Genomic DNA, 24,781 nt, shown 5'->3' on the forward strand with positions numbered 1-24,781 from the left:
TCCACAAGCGCATGGACAATTTCAACAGAAAGGAAGAAGCTATGAAATTAACAAAATTTGACTGCCAGTACTTAAAAACAGTAGAATCAAGACAGTGGTTAGTGAACACCACCCAGACACAGGATGTCTCTCTGCAGGAAGCAATTAAATGGATTAAAATGCCAGGCAACTGCTATGCACATGCCCTCACTAATTGATTATGCAACTTCAATGTTACATACATATGTTAAAATGGGTGGATTCCACTTTACACATGCAAATTGCACCCTTTACACTTGTGAACCAATGCAAATGGTTCTGTTTCCCACCCTGGATATTTCACAGGTATATATACTCCACTTGCTATACTACCATCAGATCCTCTGAAGGTGCCAGCCACAGATGCAGGTGAAACGTCAGGAAAAAATGCTATTGGAACATGGCCATACAACCTGGAAAACCCACAACACCCTAGCCATAATATATTTTCTCTATGTCTGACTGACCGTCCCTTATCCCCCTTTGCATTATTCATTCAAAGTCTGTCTGTCTGTCTGTCTGTCTGTCTGTCTGTCTGTCTGTCTGTCTGTCTGTCTGTCTTTCTGTTACAACAACAACAACAACAACAACAACAACAACAACAACAACAACTTTCTTTCTTTCTTTTCTTTTCTTTTCTTTTCTTTTCTTTTCTTTTCTTTTCTTTCTTTTCTTTCTTTCTTTCTTTGCTTCGCTGTTTCCTTCAGCCTTCCTTCCCTTCCTTCGCTGCATATCCTTCCTTCCTTCAATCCTTCCATCCATCCATCCATCCATCCATCCATCCAAATCCCATCGTCATCCCATCCATCCATCATCATCCATCAGTCATCCATCCATCCATCCATCCATGACCATCCATCCATCAATCCATCCATCCAGCAAGCCATCCATCCAATCCATCCATCCATCCATCCATCCATCCATCCATCCATCCATCCATCTTCCATCCATCCATCCATCCATCCATTCCTCCCTCCATCCATCCATCCATCCATCTTCCATCCATCCATCCATCCATCCATCCATCCATCCATCCATCCATCCATCCATCCATCCATCCATCCATCCATCCATCCATCCATCCATCCATCCATCCATCCATCCATCCATCCATCCATCCACCTCTTCCTTTAAGGAGCTCAGGGCAGTGACCAGCATTCTTCCTCTCGTTGTCCTCCCCGCAGCCTTAGCAAGTGCAGCCGGCCCGAGGTCACCCAGGGATTTCCACCCAGGTCTCCCAAGTCCTAGCATGGCACACTCACCCTGACACGGCACTGCTTCTAGTATCAAAGGAATGGTTGACATTCCCCCAGCTAAAGAAAACAAACCACTGCCCCACCCCCCATTTTGCCATGAGGGACCCAGTAGTCACTGGTGGTCTTAGCTATGGGCAAATGGGGCAGCTTCCACAGGCCTCACAGTGGGAAGGAGGCGACAGTCGTACAGCTTCCCTGGCTACTGCTGCCCTCTTTGTTGCAGTAGTAGTAGAAGAAGAAGAGTTTGGATTTATATCCCCCCTTTCTCTCCTGCAGGAGACTCAAAGGGGCTGACAATCTCCTTGCCCTTCCCCCCTCACAACAAACACCCCGTGAGGTGGGTGGGGCGGAGAGAGCTCAGAAGAGCTGTGACCAGCCCAAGGTCACCCAGCTGGCGTGTGTGGGAGTGCACGGACTAATCTGAATTCCTCAGATAAGCCTCCACAGCTCAGGCGGCAGAGCTGGGAATCAAACCCGGTTCCTCCAGATTAGATACACGAGTTCTTAACCTCCTACGCCACTGCTGATTTGAGAGGCAGTGGGGAGGGACAGAGGCTGGACACTTGATCACTATGCAGCCTGCCCCGCCCCTGCCCTTAAGTGACGATGAGGGGTGGAGGGATAGGAGAACAGCACTTTGGGGGTAGCAATTTCCGACCCCTATGGCTTGGGCTGTGGAGTATGGAGGACCATCCCTGACTGCTACCTGGGGTTCCAGACTAACAGAGGCTCCACCACCACCTGCACTAAAACAGACCCTGTATACCTGACCCCCAACTCCCCGCTGGGAGACATTTGTGAGTGTTTCGTCATTTGCAAACTGCAGCAATGCTGATTTGCAAACCAAAATTAAACATATATTGGAAAAACGCAGAGAGGTTGAAAGGCGAATGTAAATCAACCTTCAGGCAGGGCCATCAATCCGTTCGGAAACTCGATAAAAGCACATTGAAATCCATCTTTCTGTTTTTCACTGTCGCAAGCCTGTTCGAAGAGGCGTTTCTTTGGCTGTTCACATGTGTACGCCGACAGCAGCAGGAACAACCGTCATTCGGTCCCCAGGGGTCATCTCTTATGACTGCTCGGGCAAATTCATTCGACCAGACCCACTTTTGAACCTTTTGGAAGCTGTGAGTCTGTTCATCGGGTACTTGTGTACCTGATAACTGAGTAAATCCCTTATTACATCAAGAAGCCGTGAAGGGCCAAAAAGAAAAAAAACCCAACGAAGCACTCAATCCTTGCAGCCGCTAATTCAGAGACAGTAACGTTGATCAAACATTTTTGAAAGTCTGCCAAAGCGTCTGCAAAGCCAATCTCTTATCTTCTGATGCAATGAAGTCAGTTTATTTCAGCTCTAATTATAGCCAAGGCCGAACAAAATACATTGACTAACATGGTGCTTGGTTATATCCTTTTCGGGATAAAGATGACACCAGATTAGAGAATTCATCGGCGATTTTCAGGACTGTCTTTGTTCTAGAATGCTCTGCTCGGGTCTTGGTGCCTACCTGGTCATGTCCCCAAGGCACTAGGACCCAAACGGAGTGTTCTAGAACAAAGCTGGTCCAGGAAATGGCGGATGAATGCTCAAATCTGGTGTCATCTTTATGTTGAAAAAGGTATAGCAATCATCAATTAATGGCTGAAAATTCAACCTGTAGGTCTTACGCCCTACTTTCTGACCACCAACCTGCAGTCTTCTTGGAGCATGGCTATAATTAACAAACATCTTTCTATAGGTCTAGCTCCTGATAATTTATTAGAAATGGGTTTGAGTAAAGCAAAACATATATATAGTTTAGTCAGCAACTCACAGATTGGTTGTGGTGGGTTTTCCAGGCTGTGTGGCCGTGGTCTGGTGGATCTTGTTCCTAACGTTTCGCCTGCATCTGTGGCTGGCATCTTCAGAGGTGTATCGCAGAGAAAAGTCTGAAGATGCCAGCCACAGATGCAGGCAAAACGTTAGGAACAAGATCAACCAGACCACGGCCACACAGCCCGGAAAACCCACCACAACCTGTTGAATCCGGCCATGAAAGCCTTCAATAATACAATTCACAGATTCTTTATTGAGTCACAGAATGTGACGGCCCTTCTTCCAAGTCCATATAGATTACTAAAGAGTTGGTAGGGATTTTCCACTGCCCCTTACGTGACATCCATCAACTTCTCTAAATTTTGACAGGTCTCCTTAAGTGCTCATTTCCTTTCCATGGGCTCTGCTTAATGCAGTGGTGGCAAACCTATGGCACGGGTGCCAGAGGTGGCACTCAGAGCCCTTTCTGTGGGCACGCGTGCACAGAGTTCGTCATGTGATAATAGTGTAATTATTTCAGGGAGATTATTAGCATTAAACCTAAGACCTAGTTTATTTATTTTATTTATTTATTATATTTTTAGACCGCACTCCCCAGAAGGCTCAGGGAAGCAGTGTAGTTTTGGGGAAGCAGTGTAGGTAATCCTGTTAAGCACTGTTAAACCCTACTGATTTTCATGGGAAGAACGAAAGCATGATCCTTTGCCTGGGAGTAAGCTCGGTTGCTGGAAGTGGGGTTTACTTCTGAGTAAACCCTCCTAGGGTTGTGATTCACCTGTTCGAAGCGTTGCACAGTTGCTTCAAAGCAAAGCCACCGACTACCACCAAGCTTACTCCCGAGTAACGCGCGCCTTGGAGCCAACCATTTTTTCTATACTAAAACCTCAGCATTCAGGTTAAATTGCCATGTTGGCACTTTTGCGATAAATAAGTGGGTTTTGGGTTGCAGTTTGGGCACTCGGTCTTGAAAAGGTTCGCCATCACTGGCTTAGTGGGAGGTTTCATCGTGTACCTCGGGAGGCCCGACTGTCCTTGCAACTCTGGCGCAATTGAAACAACCATCTGCCTTTTATTGTATTGTCAATTTTATTGAGATATCAGAAATTGGTTTGAGAAGGAAACAAGGGAGGGGACAGCCACGTCTACAACGGCTCAAAGCTCGCTGGAGGAAAGGTGGGATGAACATATGACAGTATCACTTCCCAGAAGCACAGAGCTTGCCCATGGGCTACCCCCAAACCCACCCGTAACAATTGTATATAGTGTATATATAGGAGCAGCAGTGGCGTAGGAGGTTAAGAGCTCGTGTATCTAATCTAGAGGAACCGGTTTTGATTCTCCACTCTGCCGCCTGAGCTGTGGAGGTTTATCTGGGGAATTCAGATTAGCCTGTGGACTCCCACACACGCCAGCTGGGTGACCTTGGGATAGTCACAGCTTCTAGGAGCTCTCTCAGCCCCACCTACCTCACAGGGTGTTTGTTGTGAGGGGGGAAGGGCAAGGAGATTGTCAGCCCCTTTGAGTCTCCTGCAGGAGAGAAAGGGGGGGATATAAATCCAAACTCTTCTTCTCTTCTTCTTCTTGTTTTAAAGTCAATTGCAAAAATCGCAACCCACCTCTCTCCTGGCAGCTGCATTCCAACAGCTCTGTTTTGCCTAAGTCGGAGCACAGATTTCAGGTTCTAACCTGCAGGGAGATTGCCCACTAAGAAAATATCCTGGATTATTAGCAAGTAACTGAGTACAAAAGGTGGCAATCTAACATCTGTTATCATGGCAAATCCGGGATTACCTGAAGTGACAGAAGAAGGGGGATTTTACTCCTTCCTAAAACCAGGCCGGCTGAAACTTGTTTCTCTGATCTACCGGCATCATCTCTACTAGAGCTGCCAACCGCTGGATTGTTCAAACTGCAAAAAAACCATTTTGCGCCACACAGCTGTAAGTATCCATGTTCTTTTCTGCATACACAATATTCTCAAATAAATCAAACTTTCTCTTGTAGTACGCTTTCAAAATCTCAGCAATTACGTCGTGATCCTTCCAAACATCAGCTCGTAAATCAAACGTTGAACCAGTTTTCATGAATGGAAACATCTCAGGCATCATATTTCAAGATCAAATTATATTTCAACAATGCTCAATTGTAACCTCTAAAACAGCATTGTGCTTTCAACATATGACATATAACATATATTTGTAGGCCTTTAGGTTGAGCCTAGGGATCCTCTGAAATTATATCTCTAGATGACAGAGATCAGTGCCCTTGGAGACAATGGCTGCTTTGGATGGCAAACACCAACTTGGTGTAGTGGTTAAGAGCAGGTGGATTCTAATCTGGAGAACTGGGTTTGATTCCCCACTCCTCCACTGGAGTGGCAGAGGCTTATCTGGTGAACCAGATGTGTTTCCGCACTTCTACATTCCTGCTGGGTGACTTTAGGCCAGGGGTGTCCAACTCATGGCCCTCCAGATGTTCATGAACTACAATTCCCATCAGTCCCTCCCAACATGAGCATTGGCTATACTGGCAAGGGCTGATGAGAAATGAACATCTGGAGGGCCGCGAGTTTGACACCTGTGCTTTAGGCTAATCACAGTTCTTCGGAACTCTCTCAGCCCCACCTACCTCACAAGGTGTCTCTAGTGGGGAGAGGAATGCGAAGGAGTTTGTAAGCCACCTTGAGTCTCCTTACAGGAGAGAAAGGTGGGGTATAAATCCAAACTTTTCTTCTTCTGTGGCATTGTACATTCCCTTCTCCTAATTCTGACTTCCCCCAGGATCCTCCTCCAAATCTCCACACATTTTCCAACCAAGCATCGGTAGCTCTACGTCATTTCTGCACGGTCCATATATTCTGGGTTGAGCAAGGGAAATATCCTGGTTTGGTCAAGAAGTTCGTACTGTTCCCGGTCCTAAAGCAGGTTTGGCCCACGATAGTTCCCTCATCCTGGGATTTTTAAAAATCGCCAATTTGGCGATTCTTCTCAAAAATCCCGGGTTAAACCTGCTACTGTGCAAACACCACGGGAGCAGGACCAGTTTATTTTTCCTGTCCAGCTGCCTGATCTCCTCACCCTGCCACCCGCCCCCCTGATCTCCCCACCTGACGTCATGTCAGTTATCAACTCTGCTCAGCCGCTGACTGGCGCAGCCTGCCCTTCCTGGAACGTTCCCCCAAGCACATTTTCTTGACATGGGCCATTTTGCCTATGTTAATCAGGATTGGAGTCCCAAAATGTCCCCATTTTCTTTTCTGTACATGTACTGGTTGCTCGAAGTGCATAGCTAGGGAGATGTGCACTTTGGGCTGAATGTTAGTGGGCATATCATGGAGGGGGAGTTTCTTGTTTTCCACAAAAAAGTGTGGCCGTGCATGATGCGCGGCCACCATTACAGGAGGGAGAGGCCTGGTGAGGGGGCCGTTGCCCGGCCTCAGGTGGGGGGCCGGTGTCGGGGCCCGGCCCTATGCACGCACACCAGGTTGGCACATGTGTAGTAGGCTGGGCGATGGTAGGCTCGCCTGTAGCAGGCGGGGAAGAGCAAGCGAACATCAGTTGACAAGCTCTTGCGAGGTATGAGAGCTCAACGTTTGAAGGGGGCTGGGGCAGGCCCCATTTGGAGCCGGGAACGTGTGTGGGAAAGTGATTTGATGCTGTGCCCAGCTGTTTTTTGCTGCCAATTGCTGTGTTGAGGCCTGGACTGGGCCCTATCTAGAACTGGGTAAAAGGGTGGCTTCGCTTTCCCCTGCTGCTGCCAAAAACCAACAGCCAATCAGAACACGGGATGCTGAGGATGCTTGCGCATGCGCGTATAAGCTTGCAGTGTAAATGCAAAAGATCCAGGCTCATGTGAAACAAACTGGAGTATTTCCTCCTGGTCTTCACTTGATTCCTTCACAGAAATGGGCAGCCATGTGAAGGGAGAAACCGGGATAGAATAGATCTAGATTGCAAGATACCAATTGTAACTCAGTATAATTGTGCTGTGCAGAAACGGCCCTAGATAGTTTCTTGGGGGACAGGATTTTTTTTGGCAACAGTAAGGTGACCAGATGGTCACCTTTGTAAAATGGGACGGGCGGCCGCGCACGCTCATGCGTGTGCAGCCGCAGGAGCGCATGGCCTTGTGGGGTGCTCCTGTTTCCCGCCCTGTCACAGGGTGGGAAACGGAGCGCCCCACAAAGCCATGCGCTCCTGTGGCTGTGCGTGCGGGCGGGAGGCTGCCGCACTGCCTTGCACCCCAGAAGGCAGTGCGGCAGCCTCCCAAAATTGGGACACTGGAAATAACCCGCGGGATGCGGGACAAATTTTTTGAAGGCGGGACTGTCACGCCAAAAGCAGGACGTCTGGTCAGCCTAGGTAACAAGTGATTTATCTGTCATGTGATACAGGTAAGCAAACTTCAGGACATGACAGGGGGAATTTGGCCACTTTTTATTTTGTTTTCAGCCGCCACAGAGCAATGTTTACATTAGGGAGCCACAGGAGTTTCTGTGAGGAAGAGAGTTTGTAGGAGCCTGGTTTTCACATGCAACAGAAGACAGAAAGAAGCGCGAGAGCTCTAAACTTGCCCTGGTCTGACAGGGTTGCTTTATTGATTTATATTAGTGGCATCTTAGTGGCATCTCAAGGTAATGCAGAAGGATAAAATTCTACAGTACTTTAAAAATCATTCGAAACAAATAAATTGAGGCTCACTCACACTGCTTAAATGACAGACTGCAAAAGCAGCAAGAAGTCTTTTAAAAGAGACAAGAAGGCAAAGGCCATGATGGATCAGATGAATGGTCCGTTATCCATTTCACGCACAATGGTTAGCTAGCTATCCCCAGAAGACATACAAGCAGGTGAATTGCCGTTGCTATTCCCTAGCACTGGTGTTCAGATTCACTGCACTTGGACACGGGAACTCCATTTAGTCCTAATCGCAAATGGATGTTGATGGACTTATCCACCATGAAAGAATTTGTCTAATCAACTACATCCTGTGGCAGCAAATTTCACAAGGTAGTGATGACTCCTGTAGAGAAGTATTTCCTTTTTTTGTCTGTCCTGAGCCCGTGAACTACAAAATAGGCCATAAAGATCCAATTTGGTGCCAGATAAAACAAACAACCCACGAGCAACAAAGAGAGAGCCGGCCATCTCAGCCAACAACCCTAACTGACAAACACGTAGCCATTACCAGCTTTGCAATTACATACCACACCAGGTGAAGGAAGCCCAGCATTGTAGCAGTCAGGTCTGGACACGATCGACTCAATCGAGATTTGTCCTGCAGGTCCTGTATTTTGCTGGAGGAGATTTATCCCCTCCTTCCGTGAGAGACAGATAGGGCCAGGCCATGTAACCAGTGGGAGCTTTGGGGAGGGCACAAGGGAGGCTGCGATCAGTGGTGGGATCCAAAAATTTTAGTAACAGGTTCCCATGGTGGTGGGATTCAAACTGGCGTAGCGCCAATGGGGCTGGGCGGGGCATGACGGGGCATGGCCAGGCATTCTGGGGGCGGGGCATTCCTGGCTGGGGCAGTTGCAAGGACGCAGCCGCTGCGCCGGTCCTTGGGCGGGAAACGAATGCACACAGGCGCAGGCTGCCACGCACGCCGGGGCACCTCCTGCTAGACTGCTTCAAGTTCTGCGCGCTACTGCTGAGAGGAGAGGCGTGACTAAGGCAAAAATCACGTGGCAAAATCACCACTTAGTAATCCCCTCTCGGCACACACAAATAATTAGTAACCTAGTCTCGGGAACCTATGAGAATCTGCTGGATCCCACCTCTGGCTGTGATGCTGCACATACCTTTATGTCACTTCTGGTGAAAACCCAGAAGTGGCATAGGGTAGCTCTAGGAATTGACATACAGTAGCTCTAGGTAGGACCATAGAGTTTCTCGCAATGCCTAGAGCTACCCCATCCCTTCTGGGTTTCCCCCAGAAGTGACTGCATGATGTTTGCAATGTTTCTGCTCCCCCCCACCACATTTATAAAACCTATACTTGTGAGCAACAGGGAACTGAGGTAAAGGGATGCCCCATCCTTACTGGAAGACTTGCAAGCCTAGAGATAGATGGGGAAAGCCAGAGTGAACTCTGGGCGTTTCCCCACTTGCCACGACCCCCCGTAGGCCCCGCACTGCTCTCAGCGTGCATCATTTCTGGCGCGCGCCCAGGCTTCCCCACGACCGCAGGGTCATCAAAAGGCGCAGTTTAGAAGAGCACCAGGAGTGACGCGCGCTGAGGGGGCGCGACAGTGGCAGCGTAGGGGCGTAGGGGTTGTCGCCGCCCCTGTAGTGGGGAGTGCCGGGGGACCCCGCACTACTTGCCTACAGTAGCGCGGGGCAGAAGGTAAGTGGGCAAAGGCCCTCTGTCCCCTTCTACATATGCAAAATAATGCACTTTCAATCCACTTTCAATGCAGTTTGTAGCTGGATTTTATAGTGCGGAGTAGCAAAATCCACTTGCAAACAATTGTGAAAGCGGATTGAAATGTTATTCTGCATGTACGGAAGGGACCTCTGGGTCAACATATTCTGAACTTATGCATACAATGACTGGAACTGAGATTCAGGTCTATTTGCACTCTCTTTGGCCAGGAAATGCATGCTGCTAAACCCCATCAACACAAATAACGAAAGGCTATTTGATTATTCATTGGAGAGGGAACAGCACTATGCAGCGTGGATCTGGGAATATTCTTAAATTAGTGATCCCCAATGTGGAGCCTGCCAGTATTCTTCTTGGCCCCCTCCTGCTTTTTCCTGAGAGTATCTGTTACAAAGCAGAGAAAACAGAAGTCTGGATTTGTTTCCCCGCTCCTCCGCATGAAGCCTGCTGGGTGAACTTGGGCCAGTCACAGTTCTCTCAGAACTCTCTCAGCCCCACCTACCTGACAAAGTGTCAGTTGTGGAAAAAAGAAGGGAAGGAATTTGTAAAGCTGCTTTGAGACTCCTTACAGGAGAGGGAAGTGGGTTATAAATCCAAACTCTACTTGCTTTTTCTCCATGTCTGGCATGTGACGCTCTCTGGCTCATTCCGCACATGCAGAATAATGCACTTTCAAACTGCTTTCAGTGCTCTTTGGAGCTGTGGGGAACAGCAGAATCCACTTGCAAACAGTTGTGAAAGTGGTTTGAAAATGCATTATTTTGCGGAAGGGGCCTCTGTGTGACAGGCAAGGGCAGAAAACATTCACAAGCTGGCCTGCTGCCCCTCGTGCCCAGTCACAGACAAGGGTGCAAAAAGCTAAGAAAACCTTTGTACGTTTGCCATCATCTGTTCTCTACCGCAAGTTGCCCGGAGGGCAGAGGCCGAGGTGTGGTTGATTCAAGTGAACACGAACTGCCAGTTCCAGTTTTGACACCGGATCTTCTTACCGTTCCAGACAAATAAAGGGCATGTTTTGAATTCACTAGCAGGACAGGATTGTCAACTGATTGGGAAGGGGGGGAGAAATACAGTTTTTCTGAAACTCTTTGGTAATATGCCTAGTAGCATTGCCTGAGCCGTCGTTAACAAATTTAACTTTTAAAATCTTTTGTATTTCTGCATGCATTTCTTTCCATTTCTTTCCCTTTTCTGCATGATGTATGTATCTATATCTATATCTAGCTATATATATATATATAAAACAATGTGCTTTTTAATATTTTTAAATAATCCCTTACTTCTGCATGTGTTGTTATAAATAAATACATAAAATTTATTTTAAACCCCCCAACACCAAAATAGAATGCTTTGGATGGGGCAATTTATCATGTTTCAGAACGGTTGTTGTTGTTGTTGTTGTTGTTGTTGTTATTATTATTATTATTATTATTATTGATTATACTTGTATACTACCCTCCCCCGGAGGGCTCAGGGCGGTGAACAACAAGGTGTACAATAGAGCACAAAATAAAATCAATAATACCAAAGTTAGTTAAATAAGTAATTATGGCTCTATACACATTAAAACCAACCCTATTAAAATGCAGCTTCCAGATACCAAACATAATAGATGGCAGCCTATTATCAGATCCCCTAATAGTCCCCTAAAGAGGGGGGGGAGGGGGCGGCAGGTTCCACCGATGTTATGGGGGGGGGGGGCCATCAGCGACCGGCCTCTCCAAAGGCCCGGTGGAACAACTCGGTTTTGCAGGTTCTAATTCTTCTTCCCATTTCTCTGCTACGCCCTTGAAGCTCCCCGGCCACCCTTCTTTGAGGCCCTGGAGAGCTGCTTCCAGCCTGAGCAGGCAATACTTGCCTTGATGGACCAAGAGGCTGACTCTGATTCGCTATAAGGCAGATTCATGGGTTCTCATTTTGGAACTGAGCCCTGATTTTTCATTGGTGGGTTCAGCGGTGTATCTAGGGCAGTGGTGGCGAACCATTGGCACTCCAGATGTTATGGACTACAATTCCCATCAGCCCCTGCCAGCATGGTCAATTCGCCATGCTGGCAGGGGCTGATGGGAATTGTAGTCCATAACATCTGGAGTGCCAAAGGTTCGCCACCACAGATCTAGGGGAAATGTAGCCCAGTGCAAAATCTGAGTTTTCTGCCCCACCCCCTGGTAAGGGTGGCCGCCCTCCCCCACCATGACCAAACAACATTTTTTGCACCAGTTCTTGAAGTCAGTGTATGGATCCAGGGGAAAGGAGGAGGGGGTCTAAGGGCGATTTTCCGCCCCCATGTGACTAAATGGCCACAGCCCAGGGACATTTGTCCCCATATGTCCCCCTGGGTGCTACGCCCCTGCGTGAGTTGCTTGGTTTCAGTGCTTCCTTTAGTGGCTGCACGAAGCTCCCTAACACATGGGAGGGCTGGGGTGCTGCTCTGGACAGATTTAGAGATATGCCTGTGGACGACCAGCTCACCATTTACTCCTCCCAAGATACCCGTTTGTGATTTCACCTTTCCTTTGTTCTCCAAAGTAGCAAAGGTGCTAGTCTTTTGCGACTCTGCTGAGTTTATAGTTGGGAAAATTGAATAGTACGTAGGGTTGCCAAGTTGCCTCATAAGAACTAGCCTGCTGGATCAGACCAGAGTCCATCTAGTCCAGCTCTCTGCTACTCGCAGTGGCCCACCAGGTGCCTTTGGGAGCTCACCTGCAGGATGTGAAAGCAATGGCCTTCTGCGGCTGCTGCTGCTACTCCTGAGCACCGGGTCTGTTAAGTCATTTGCAATCTGAGATCAAGGAGGATCAAGATTGGTAGCCAGAGATCGACTTCTCCTCCATAAATCTGTCCAAGCCCTTTTCCTCGAGGAGGAAAAAATGTCCCGTTCCTTTAATAGAGGCTTAATCTGTGGAAAGGACCTAACAAAAGGTTTCCATGGCATGGAGGTAAGTATCACCCCATCAAATCTCTATTAATTGCCCAAGTTGGGTTTTCTTTTTCTCAAATGCCCACACACAGACAAATGGAAAAGTTGAAAAACGTAATTAATTAACGGATCTTCACAAGGTGCGTGGTTAGAGCAGAGGGGTAGTAAGACCAGCCCTTCCATTGCTGGGAGGCTTTCAAACAACACCTTTATGCAAATCAGTTGCACATTTCTTGCACCTGGCAGTATGCAGGCATTTTTATAGCTCTATTGGTGTGCAAAGAGCTTTAAACCCTTACCTTAGTTGTCCCAAAGTGAGAAGGGGAGAAGAGTTTGGATTTATACCCTGCCGTTTTCTCCTGTAAGCAGTCTTAAAGTGGCTTACAAACTCCTTCCCTTCTCCCCACAACAGACAGCTTATGAGGCAGGTGGGGCTGAGAGAGTTCTGAGAGAACTGCGACTAGCCCAAGGCCATCTAGCAGGCTTCATATGGAGAAGTGGGGAAACAAACCTGGGTTCACCAGATAAGATTCCACCGCTCATATGGAGGAGTGGGGAATCAAACCCAATTATCCAGATTAGAGTCCACCTGCTCTTAACCACTACACCACCCTAGATATCATCAGCTTTCCCCCGTTTTACTGACACAGAATCCTAACCAAAGCCATTTGCGCCCAGTGCTTCTAGATAAAGTTATCCCAAAGAACATTATCCTAGAGACAGTAAATTACTCCAGTCTAAGCCCATTCATTTCAATAGGCTTATGTGGGAATAACTCTGCATAGGATTACAGTGGAAGTGATTTCCCCAGAGGCCTCCAGTGAATTTGCAAGGTGGGTTAAATTGGAAACTAGACTTTCGCAGCTGAAATCCAATACAAGCCAGTATTTAGGGAAACCCTCCATTGAAGTTTTGAACCTAGTAGCACCTTAGAGACCAACAACATTGTTGGGGGACGAGCTTTTGAGAGCCAAAGTTTTCTTTGTCAGGTAAGAACATAAGAACATAAGAACAAGCCTGCTGGATCAGACCAAAGTCCATCTAGTTCAGCACTCTGCTACTCGCAGTGGCCCACCAAGTGCCTTTGGGAGCTCACATGCCGGAGGTGAAAGCAATGGCCTTCTGCGGGTGCTGCTCCTGAGCACCTGGTCTGCTAAGGCATTTGCAATCTCAGATCAAGGAGGATCAAGATTGGTAACCATAGATCGACTTCTCCTCCATAAATCTGCCCAAGCCCTTTTTAAAGCTATCCAGGTTAGTGGCCATCACCACCTCCTGTGGTAGCATATTCCAAACACCAATCACACGTTGCGTGAAGAAGTGTTTCCTTTTATTAGTCCTAATTCTTCCCCCCAGCATTTTCAATGAATGCCCCCTGGTTCTAGTATTGTGAGAAAGAGAGAAAAATTTCTCCCTGTCAACAGGTATCACATATTCGTCAGACCAATCCTATAGATCTCTGACTGGCTTTTATTTTTCGTCTGTCAAGGCACAGCTGACTTATGGGGAACCCATGTTCGGAGATGTTTGGAGGTGGTTGCCTACCTCTGCATCACAGCCCCGGTATTCCTTGGAGGTTGTCCATCCAAATACTAATGCTAAATATTAATCCTGCTTAGCTTCTGAGGTTCGCCTGGGGCTGGCCTGGTGTCAGGATGGAGTCTGACATCAATGACTGGGGCAGTGGCGTAGCGCCCGTGGGACTGGAGGGGCATGATGCCCAGGGTGGAGCTGCGGCGGGGGCGTGGCCGGGGCGTAGAGGGGGTGTTCTGGGGTGTTCTGGGGTGTTCTGGGGGCATTCCGGGGCAGGGTGGGGGTGGGCAGCACTGCGGCAGGGGTATGAGGTACACGTGCGCCCCAGGCACAATTTCCCCTCGCTCTGCCCCTGGACTAGGGAAAGGTGCACTTCCGCCCATCTGTGAGAAGGGGGAGAAGTGTCTTCACCTTCAATATGTTAATGGATCGTTCCTGTTCTTTCGTTCTCCTTTGATGCTTGTAACTGTAGCTAAACTAGAAGCAACCCTGGCGCTGACCCAGTGGTGGTGGGGAGGCGGCAGGGGGCTGAACACTATCACTGCGCTGTCCTTAAGATTCTCGACTCCCAAACATCTTTCTTTCAGTTGTGTTGTTCTCCCATTCCACAGGAAACAGGGAGGGGGGTTTATGGCAGGAATCTGTTGAAGCAGCGGATTTACTCGGAGTAGACCACCTCGTAGGGCGCAATGTAGACAAGAACTGATTGACACACAGTCACCAGTGCAGTTCTATTTATTGCTGTCTACTAACAAAAGTGCTTCGCCAGACCACAGGTGTTCGTAGGCGCACATCACACTGCTGTCTGTGCTACCTATATACAAAAGTGGTACCAATCAGATGCCCTCGCCTTATCAGGTTTGCACACGGTACAAGCTGTGCACTCGGCACTAATCTGCACACGGCACCTGTTAGAAGAAGGGTCCCGCTGTCATTTAGATTTTGCTCATCTAAACATTCACACGTGTTCTGACACCCCTTCCAAAATCGGTATGACAGTATGTACCTTATTTACAACATTGACAGACACCACATTTAGCTGTTCACACAGTAGATCATATTTTTCTTTCGAAGGAGGTTTCGTTAATGCATCATCTACATTTAGTTTTGAATCGACACATTTTAGTTTGATGAACCCACTCTGTACCAGTTCACGTACATGTTCGTATTTGACACCTATATATTTCGTTCTGGCTTTTAAGTTCTCGGTTTCAGCTAAATAGATGGCTGTTTGCGAGTCTTCTAGTAGTGGAACTGTATTTCCATAGCCCAGCAGAACTGGCTCTGCAAAAGCCAGGCACTAGCTGGGTCCAATAAAAAAGAAGAAGAAGAAGAAGAAGAAGAGTTTAGATTTATATCCCCCCTTTCTCTCCTGCAGGAGACTCAAAGGGGCTGACAATCTCCTTGCCCTTCCCCCCTCACAACAAACACCCTGTGAGGTAGGTGGGGCTGAGAGAGCTCCGAGGAGCTGTGACTAGCCCAAGGTCACCCAGCTGGCATGTGTGGGAGTGTACAGGCTGATCTGAATTCCCCAGATAAGCCTCCACAGCTCAGGTGGCAGAGCTGGGAATCAAACCCGGTTCCTCCAGATTAGATACATGAGCTCTTAACCTCCTATGCCACTGCTGCTAAAGACTTCTGAACAAGCAACCAGAGTCCTCTTATTGACTTCAGACTTAAAACCTGACACCTGGTCAGGGCCTCTGAGTGGCTACTGGGCTCAGATCTAGCCGTTCCTCTGCCGACCAACACGGTGACATTCTGAAACTATCTCCACCCGATCACCTCATGAAATATGACTCTTGAGATGGACACGCCAGAGAACAAATGCTGCCATTCCTCTGTGCCTTGGCACCTACAATGTTTATGAAAATATGAAGCTCCGGTGAATTGTAATGCAGCTCAGTATTTACATGTAAGTTGCCTCCCATTCTGATGTCCACCTCTGGCTAGCTGCTCAACACTCGCCGGCTCGACATCCCGGCTGATAAAGGCACCTTGCCCCAAGTTGCCGAGCAGGTAGGGCAGAGACTGGAACGTCTTTCCTTGGGTCTCCACCCTCCGTCTTTGCGATTGCTTGGTACTGCCTATAGCATCAGAGCAATCTTTCGCCTTGACGATACCCGGTAAGGCAAGCCCAAGACGAGTTGTGCAGCAAGCCTGAAATCCAGAGTAAGCAAAAGGCTCCCATTGGCAGCCACCACCTTCTTTCTGCATAAACCCGTCCCGCGTTAATGTGCAATGTGGAATGACCAGTTAGTTCCTCCTGGTCGAGTCGAACGAGGGATGATACGGGACTCACCTGGTGACTCTGCACAGAAAATGATAGTGCATTCAGAGGGGTAGAGAGCAGCAGTGGCGTAGTGGTTAAGAGCAGGTGCATTCTAATCTGGAGGACCCGGGTTTGATTCCCCGCTCTGCCGCCTGAGCTATGGAGGCTTATCTGGGGAATTCAGATTAGCCTGTACACTCCCACACACGCCAGCTGGGTGACCTTGGGCTAGTCACAGCTTCTCGGAGCTCTCTCAGCCCCACCTACCTCACAGGGTGTTTGTTGTGAGGGGGAAGGGCAAGGAGATTGTAAGCCCCTTTGAGTCTCCTGCAGGAGAGAAAGGGGGGATATACATCCAAACTCCTCCTCCTCCTCCTCCTCCTCCTCCTCCTTCTTCTTCTTCTTCCTCCTCCTCCTCCTCCTCTTCTTCTAGAACCCAGGCCCATTCTGCATGAGCCTGAAAAGCAGCAGCCCACTGGTATAAACTATACCAATGGAGCCCTGGGACTGTTTGCACGCTCTCGTGTAGGTGGCCCCGGAGCTGCCGCGGCCCGCAGAGGCGCCTTCGGATGGAGGCACCTCAGTTTTGTCTGTAAATTAACCTCCCCTTCCCCTACGGAGCTCTGCAGGGACAAGGGGACACCCCCCGCGGTGGCCATGGCGACGCCTCAGGGGTTGGAGGCCAGGAGGCATGTCCCCTCATCCGTGCAGAGCTCCGTGGGGGACGGGAAGTTTACAGACAAAATGGAGGCGCCAAAAAGTGGCACCTCTGACTCGATGCTGTTCGCTTGGCACCAAGTGCAAAACAGTGTTTCCCAAAAGACTTGCTTAGCGAGTTATGGAAACACCGTTTTCCCATCTGTTGGGGGGAGAAAGCATGGTGCTGCCTCTTTTCAGAGGCAGTGGCCGTGCAAAGTTCTCCCCCCTCCCCCAACTGGTGTTTTTACAGACCCCGCACCAGTGTTTTTGGTGCATGCGGAGTGAGCCCAATCAAGGATTCCCCCGGCTCAAAAGTGGTCCAGCCGTCCGTGATCAGGATCACAGCTTTTTCAGTTCTGGTAGCTCTATTGTGAGCCCCAGGTCCTGCAAAATTTAGTACAATTCCATAGGGCCTCTAAGATGGAGCTGTTCCACCAGGCTTGTGGTTGAGATAGCAATAGAAGACTTTGAGAAGAAGAGTTGGATTTATACCTCACTTTTCTTCACCATAAGAAGTCTCAAAGTGGCTTATGTTTTACTGATTTTACTGTTATAAACTGATATTGTAAGCTGCCCTGAGCCCACATGGCCTGTCAATTGAATAAAATAAATAGAAGAAGGGTTTGGATTTATACTCCACTTTTCTTTCCTATAAGGGGTCTCAAAGCGGCTTACAAACTCCTTCCCTTTCTCTCCCCATAGCAGACACTTTGTGAGGTAGTGGGGCAGAGAGAGTCCTGAGAGAACTGGGAATAGCCCAAGGACACCCAGCAGGAATGTAGGAGTGGGGAAACAAGCCTGGGCCACCAGATAAGAATCTGCCGCTCAGGTGGAGGAGTGGGGAATGAAACCCTATTCTCTAGATTAGAGTCCACCTGCTCTTAACCACTATGCCATGCTGGCTCCCATAAATAAAAAGCATCAAGTCCATGATATCAATTGGTAAGGACCCATGCCATTCTGCCATGTGGACTCCCTACGCTGAGCCATAGACAGCCAGTGTGGTGTAGTGGTTAAGAGCAGGTGGATAACCAGGTTTGATTCCCCACTCCTCCACCTGAGTGGCAGAGGCTTATCTGGTGAACCAGATGTGTTTCTGCACTCCTACGTTCTTGATGGGTGACCTTGGGCTAGTCACAGCTCTCTCTGACTTCTCTCATTCCCACCTACATCACAAGGTGTCTGTTATGGGAAGAGAAGGGAAAGGAGCTTGTAAGCCACCTTGAGTCTCCTTACGGGCGAGAAAGGTGGGGTATAAATCCAAACTCTTCTTTTTCTTTAGCATTCAGCAGCTCTTCTGTTGTCCGCGTTGTGCTTGGAAATAGGTTTTCCCTGTGAAATTCTAATAATGTTTGTAACCACTTCATATGATGATATTAAAATGCATACACGAACTACATGTAAAGAAAGGGCAAATACATTTTCTTCCCACTTACAATCCAAAGTCCAAAGACTTAAAAATCTTAGGATTTATTTGGGATGGGATGGCAGCTCATGTTAATCCTGGTACATTGCAGTCCTCAAAGGGGAAGTGTTTAGAGGAGATGTAAATCTGAATGGGAGAGACTGGGGCCCAGAGAGCTCCTAGAAATTACAACTTTGTAGACTACAAAGATCAATTCCCCTGGACAAAATGGCTGCACTGGATTGTGGGCTGTTGGGAATTGTACCCTGCTGAGGTCCCTCTCTTCCCCAAACTCCACCTTTTCTGGGCTGTAACCCCAAATCTCCAGGAATTTCCTAACCCAGAGTTGGCAACCCAAAGAGTAAAGGAAGGCTTCTCTGGAAACCAACAGAAGTTGCTTTCAGGTAGCTGACTAAATGTTGACTCAACTTTCCATCCTTCTGAAGTCGGTAAAATGAGTAACCAGTTTGATGGGGGTAAAGTGTAGGCAACTGGAGAAGGCAATGGCAAACCACCCCATGAACTGTTGGATTTGACAGCCTTGCATGCAGCAGGCATGGAATTCTGGGAGAGCTCAGCGAACATTCTAAAAGGTGACAGATGGAGGTTGTAGCTCTCTGACTCTGACTGAGAAAAGATGTTGTTCAGTGTTCTGTTAACTAAAGCTGCGTAAAAGCCTCTGACTGAAAAGTTTAATACTGTAATCCTTACTGGTTATTGGTAACCAAATTGTAACAAAATGATGAACTGCAACTGTATTGACATATAAGTGTTACTTTATTTATATATATATTTCTCTCAGTATAAGTAAAGTTCTTTTGTTAATGATTTCTGAGGTAAAAAGGCTGGTCATGACCAAGATGACTGTTCTTTAAGATGGCACACAAGCTACATTCTGTTTGTTATTCTTCTTAACTATGTTAACCTTCATAAACACAGTTTGCAGAGTAAATATCATGATGTAACATCAATCCATGGGTCAGTAATTACCCAATGCTTGCTACCTTTACCTTTTCTCTGAAAGCATCAGAATCTTATTTATTTCTTGGATTTACACCCCACGCTATCCCCGTGGGGCTCTTGAAAACAGGATGCCAGGCTAGACGGACCTTTACAAGACAGAGACTATGTTCAAATTATTTTCCATCCGTACCAACAGACCCGCAGCATAGCCAATGCAATATTGTGTTCATCACCACCTTCTGCTCATGCAAGAACGTGGAATCTTTTGTATCGCGCAGAACTAGAAAACAGACAACCAACATGGCAATCCAGCCCCTATCTTCCTTGGTGGTCTCCCATCCATGTACTAACCAAGGCCAAACCTGCTTAGCTTCCAAACTCGGATGAGATTATGCTAGTCTGGGCTATATGGTTGTGGAAATAAGACCTGCTGAATAAAATGACCTGAGCAGACCTGTTTAGGCTCACTCCCTGTTTATTGATTTATTTAAAACGCGGATGGGCCACTTTTTTTTTACCTTAAGGAGGTTTCCAATGTCAATAACAAACAATTATAAAGGAACACAATAAACCATAATTCGATATCTCAGTTAGAACTGCCAATCAGTGCAAGAGATGCCTAAGCTAGTCAGTTGCAATCCCAAAGTTTTTTTAAAAAATTCCCCCGCACGTAAGGAACAGGTTGCTTTAAAATGCACTCGGTTTAAGCTTGGTAGAAGCTACATTGGAAACACACAAACAACAAAAGGACATTAGTTTGGTCTCCCAGAGCAATCAGCCAGAAAACAAAGAATGAAATCATATCGACAGCACTGTCTACAACAGCCGTATTTGATATGAACACGATTTACACTTCCTTATACCTCCTGCGGAGACCCCTGCTGTATAAATCCCCCTTCAAACCCCTTTAGAATGAAAGAAATGCGAGATATGACCCACAGCTTGCTGAACACTACTTATGGGACGAGTGTTCGCTATATATGGACACGCGATCCCAAATCTCTTCTTCCAAGCCATATGCCACCTTACTGGCAAAACCCAGGACAAAATCCACCCCGAATGCAATAGCAGTACTCACATCAGACCGGTGGATTCTCTGCCTCTCTGTCTTCGTCCCCTTTTCTCTTGATTCCTGCAACTCCGCTGCTCTGTCAAGTCATGATAGAGATCCAAAACCCCGGTGAACGCTGCAGAGATAGGAGAATAAAGTGTGGGTAAATTTGCACAGACAATAAGCAAATTTTTTTTTTTGGTATTTCGGTCAAACTGGCTGTACTGGTTTGCTTTTCTTTACCCCAGCAGTAGAAAGGCGCTTCAGTGGAGCTGGAGCGGACAAACCGGTTTTGCTATAATACAAAGAACTGGCTGGACAGGTTTGGCACAAGCTCCACATAGAGATTTGATTGTTTTCCCATAATTACAGCTCGGCTTTGGGTATTTGGTCCAAGTCAATCACCTTGACAAAACAGGCCCATTCCTCTCCTCCCCCCCAGTAAGGCATCGAGCGTGATGATGGGAACTCGTATTTCCTTTTTCATAATTGACTCTTGTACAGATAGGGAAGAAAAGGAATATCACCTCCTATTGGCTTCGCGCTTCGTTGCTCACAATGTCTTGTCATTGGGGTGCTGTGTGGTTTCCGGCTGTACGGCCGTGTTCTAGCAGCATTCTCTCCTGACATTTTGCCTGCCAGCCACAGATGCAGGTGAAACGTCAGGAGAGAATGCTGCTAGAACTTCTGTCATGCATCCATGAAAGCTCCACAGCACACCAGTAATTCCCGGCGATGAAAGCCTTCGACAATACAAGTGTCTTCATCGAGATTTGATCACACAGGGGCTCTCATTCCGCACAGGCAGAATAATGCACTTTCAAACTGCTTTCAGTGCTCTTTGAAGCTGTGCAGAATGGCAAAATCCACGTGCAAACAGTTGTGAAAGTGTATTGTCGAAGGCTTTCAGATCCTCTGAAGATGCCAGCCACAGATGCAGGCGAAACGTCAGGAGAGAATGCTGCTAGAACACGGCCATACAGCCCGGAAACCACACAGCACCCAAGTTGTGAAAGTGGTTTGAAAACGCATTATTTTGCGTGTGCGGAAAGGACCAAGGTGAGCAACTGTGCTCTTCATTTAGCATTCATTGGAGGCTTTATCATAGCTAGTTTCAGATGGGTAGCCATGTTGGCTTGCAGCAGCAGAGCCGGATTTGAGCTCACTTTAAATACCAGTAAGATTTCCAGGGGATAAACTTATCAAGAGTCAAAAGTTTCCTTCGTCAGACACCATCGGACTCTCAAAAGCTCACCCTGGAAATCTTGTTGGCCTTTAAGATGCTATTGGACTGAAGTCTTACCCTTAATATTACTGGAATTGTATGGAATCTGCTATTGGGCCCCTTCTGCACACGCAGAATAATTCACTTTGAATCCACTTTCACTATTGTTTGCAAGTGGATTGTGCTGTTCCGCACAATACATTCCAGCAGCAAAGTGCATTGCAAGTGCATTATTCTGCATGTGCGGAAGAGGCCTAAGAGCAGATTCCACGCAATTCCAGTTAGGGATGCCAATCTCCAGGTAGGACCTGTGGATCCCCTGGAGTTATAGCTTATCTCTGGACTGCAGAGATACTACTTAGATAACTTAGATAAGTTTAAAATTTTTTAAAAAACATTACTGTATTACACACACACACACACACACACACACACACACCGGATTTTGGTTTTTTGATGTTACAAATAAGCAAAACTTTATGGGCAAATACACCTTGCAATCGCCTGTACACCCAATTTACAGGTGAGTTTACTGAAGCGAAAAGACCCACGTGTGATCATTAAAGGGAACAATGCCAACCCAAACAAAGGTTCCATACATCTGCTATTTTATTTAAAAACAGTGGGAGCTTTGTACATCTGTTAAACCTTTGTCAGCTACCCTTCTCCCTTGTTGAACTCAAGATGGGTGTACAGTATAAATAAAACATGATTAAAGCGCAACATATAAAACCCATCAAAGTCACAGATTTAAAAATCCAGTTAGGAGACTCCGGACATCTTCCCACTTATAGTTCTGGTTAAAGAGTTGCCAGTTTTTAGATGGTGGCTTGAGATCACCTGGGATCACAGAGATCAGTTTTCCTGGAGAAAATGGCTTATTTGGAAGAAGGAACCTATAGCATTGTACTCAACTGGTGTCCCTGTTCTTGCCAGACTCTGTCCCCAAACCTCCAGGAGTTTATTCAGTGGTGGGATCCAAAAATTTTAGCAAGAGGTTCCCATGGTGGTGGGGTGGGGATTCCAAACAGTAGGCGTAAGCGCCAATGGCTAAGGGCTGGTGAGGGCATGGCCGGGGGGGGCGTGGCGGGCATTCTGGGTGTGGGGCATTGCTGGGCGGGGCTGTGGCAAGGACGCAGCCGCTGCGCCGGTCCTTGGGTGGGAAACGGATGCACGCAGGCGCAGGCTGCCACGCACCTCCTGCGAGACTGCTTCAAGTTCTGCGTGCTACTGCTGAGGAGCGAAGGAGGGGCGTAACTAAGGCAAACATCACGTGGCAAAATCACCAATTAGTAACCCCCTCTCGGCACACACAAATAATTAGTAACCTACTCTCGGGAACCTGTGAGAACCTGCTGGATCCCACCTCTGAGTTTATTGTCAAAGACTTTCACGGCCGGAATCACTGGGGTGTCGTGGGGTTTCCGGGATGCGTGGCCGTGTTCTGGTAGCATTTTCTCCTGACATTTCGCCTGCATCTGTGGCCGGCATCTTCAGAGGATCTCCAGGAGTTTCTCAACCTGGATCCATCTGGCAACTTTGTCCCCCTATCCCCCACCAGTGGCCGGGGAGACCTGGCAATTCTAATTCCAATACTAATATTGCTCGGAGCAGATTTCGTGCAGTTATCATTTGTGTGAATCTGCTTGTCAGTTAAGATGAGTCAGAGACACTGGTCTGAAATAACGTGGCTGGGAACCAGACTGAGGCTCATTCCGCACATGCAAAATAATGCACTTTCAAACTGCTTTCAGTGCTCTTTGAAGCTGTGCGGAATAGCACAATTCACTTGCAAACAGTTGTGAAAGTGGTTTGAAAACACATTATTTTGCGTGTGCGGAAGAGTCTTTTTGGGGATGGCCCCTTGACTGTGGAATGCCCTTTCCTTTCCAGCTAACTTGTCAGTATCGCTGCAAACCTTTATGGAGTTACTCCAGTCCAAGCCCGGTGATTTCAATGGACTTACAGTGGAGTAACTCCTCGTGGTATTGCCTACCATGCTATGCTGGTTAATTTTAGGTGACTGGTTGATTTTCTTTTTATTCACCTGGGCATTCCATTAATTATTCTGCAACGTTGTGCCCTCGTTTCAGTCTTTGAGCCATAGTTTTAAAAGCTTGATGGTTGTAATGTTGTGTGCACTCCCCGAGGACATTTTTTCCTCCTATCGGGCAGCTTTTATCTTGATGAATTTCCTCTGCTGCTTATGATTTTATTGGTTTGAGTCACTTCATTATCTTCTTATTTCGGTAGTCTGATTCTGCTGCTCCTGAGTTGCTTCAAGCATTTTTAGAGAAGGATGGGCCTTTCCCCACTTACCTTAAGCCCCGCTTCTCCTCAAAGTAGCCACCCGGGGTCCCGGCACCTCCCCACGACGAGGGAAGCGGCGAAAAGCGCAACCGCTCCGGCTGCCGCTATCGGCGCTCCCCCCTCATTTCCTACGAGCATCCCTGGTGCTCAACCATACGGTAAATGGCGCCTTTTGATGACCTCGCGCAGAGAGCGGGGTCGTGGGGACGCCCAGGTGCGCGTCAGGGATGCCGCTCGCTGAGAGCAGCGCACGGCATGGGAGGGGATCATGATGAGTGGGGAAACGCCCTAAGTCAACGTCATTCCCAGATAAACAGATCCCCCTGAATTCAGCAACCATCTGGACAAGAAAGTTCCCAACAGGCTGCCTTTGTTTGGCATCAGATTTCCCAAATATTTGATATAAAGCAATTGTCTCATTGTTCATCAAGAGGAACGTGATCTTTTAATGCTGCCTTAGAATCCAGTCTTAAAACCAAAATTACAACTTGTCTCCGGACTACAGAAAATTAATCCCCTTGGAGGAAATTGCAGCTACAGAGAGACGACTCTGAAGCATTACGTTCCTGCCAGACTGATTCCCCTCCCCCAACCACCCACCTTTCCCAGGTCTCACCCCTAAATTGCCAGGAATTTCCCGATCCGGAGTTGGCAACCCTATCGCGACCCTCCTTCCTGGTTCTTTCAACTTATTGCTGAGCTGGCATTTTACTCCCAAGCCGGTCTTTCCTCCTGAACAGGTTGGTGCTTGTATAACCTCTCGAGGATCCTATGGGGATAAATCAGGAATGGAATTTGCAAGCCAAATTTATTTTAAACACAACCGCTTCCAACTTTCAATCCACTTTAATACACTTTCAGTAAAACTTTTCACAATTGTTTTGCAAGTAAGGATTTTTTGCTTTCAGTCTCTCCATAAGTAAAGC

General features: G+C 47.6%; 1 protein-coding gene across 1 annotated transcript in view; it reads right to left on the reverse strand.

The window, feature by feature from the left end:
- The window catches only part of RBBP8NL (RBBP8 N-terminal like), a 61,482-nt gene extending 40,981 nt beyond the window's left edge, over positions 1–20,501 (reverse strand). Inside the window, exon 1 of the mRNA XM_048497914.1 lies at positions 20,348–20,501. The gene's annotated coding sequence lies outside the window, so the exon portion shown is untranslated. The remainder of the gene's footprint in view (positions 1–20,347) is intronic.
- Positions 20,502–24,781: the final 4,280 nt, after the last annotated feature.

This window comes from Sphaerodactylus townsendi, linkage group LG05 (assembly GCF_021028975.2).
Source record: "Sphaerodactylus townsendi isolate TG3544 linkage group LG05, MPM_Stown_v2.3, whole genome shotgun sequence".
Classification (NCBI taxonomy): domain Eukaryota; kingdom Metazoa; phylum Chordata; class Lepidosauria; order Squamata; family Sphaerodactylidae; genus Sphaerodactylus; species Sphaerodactylus townsendi.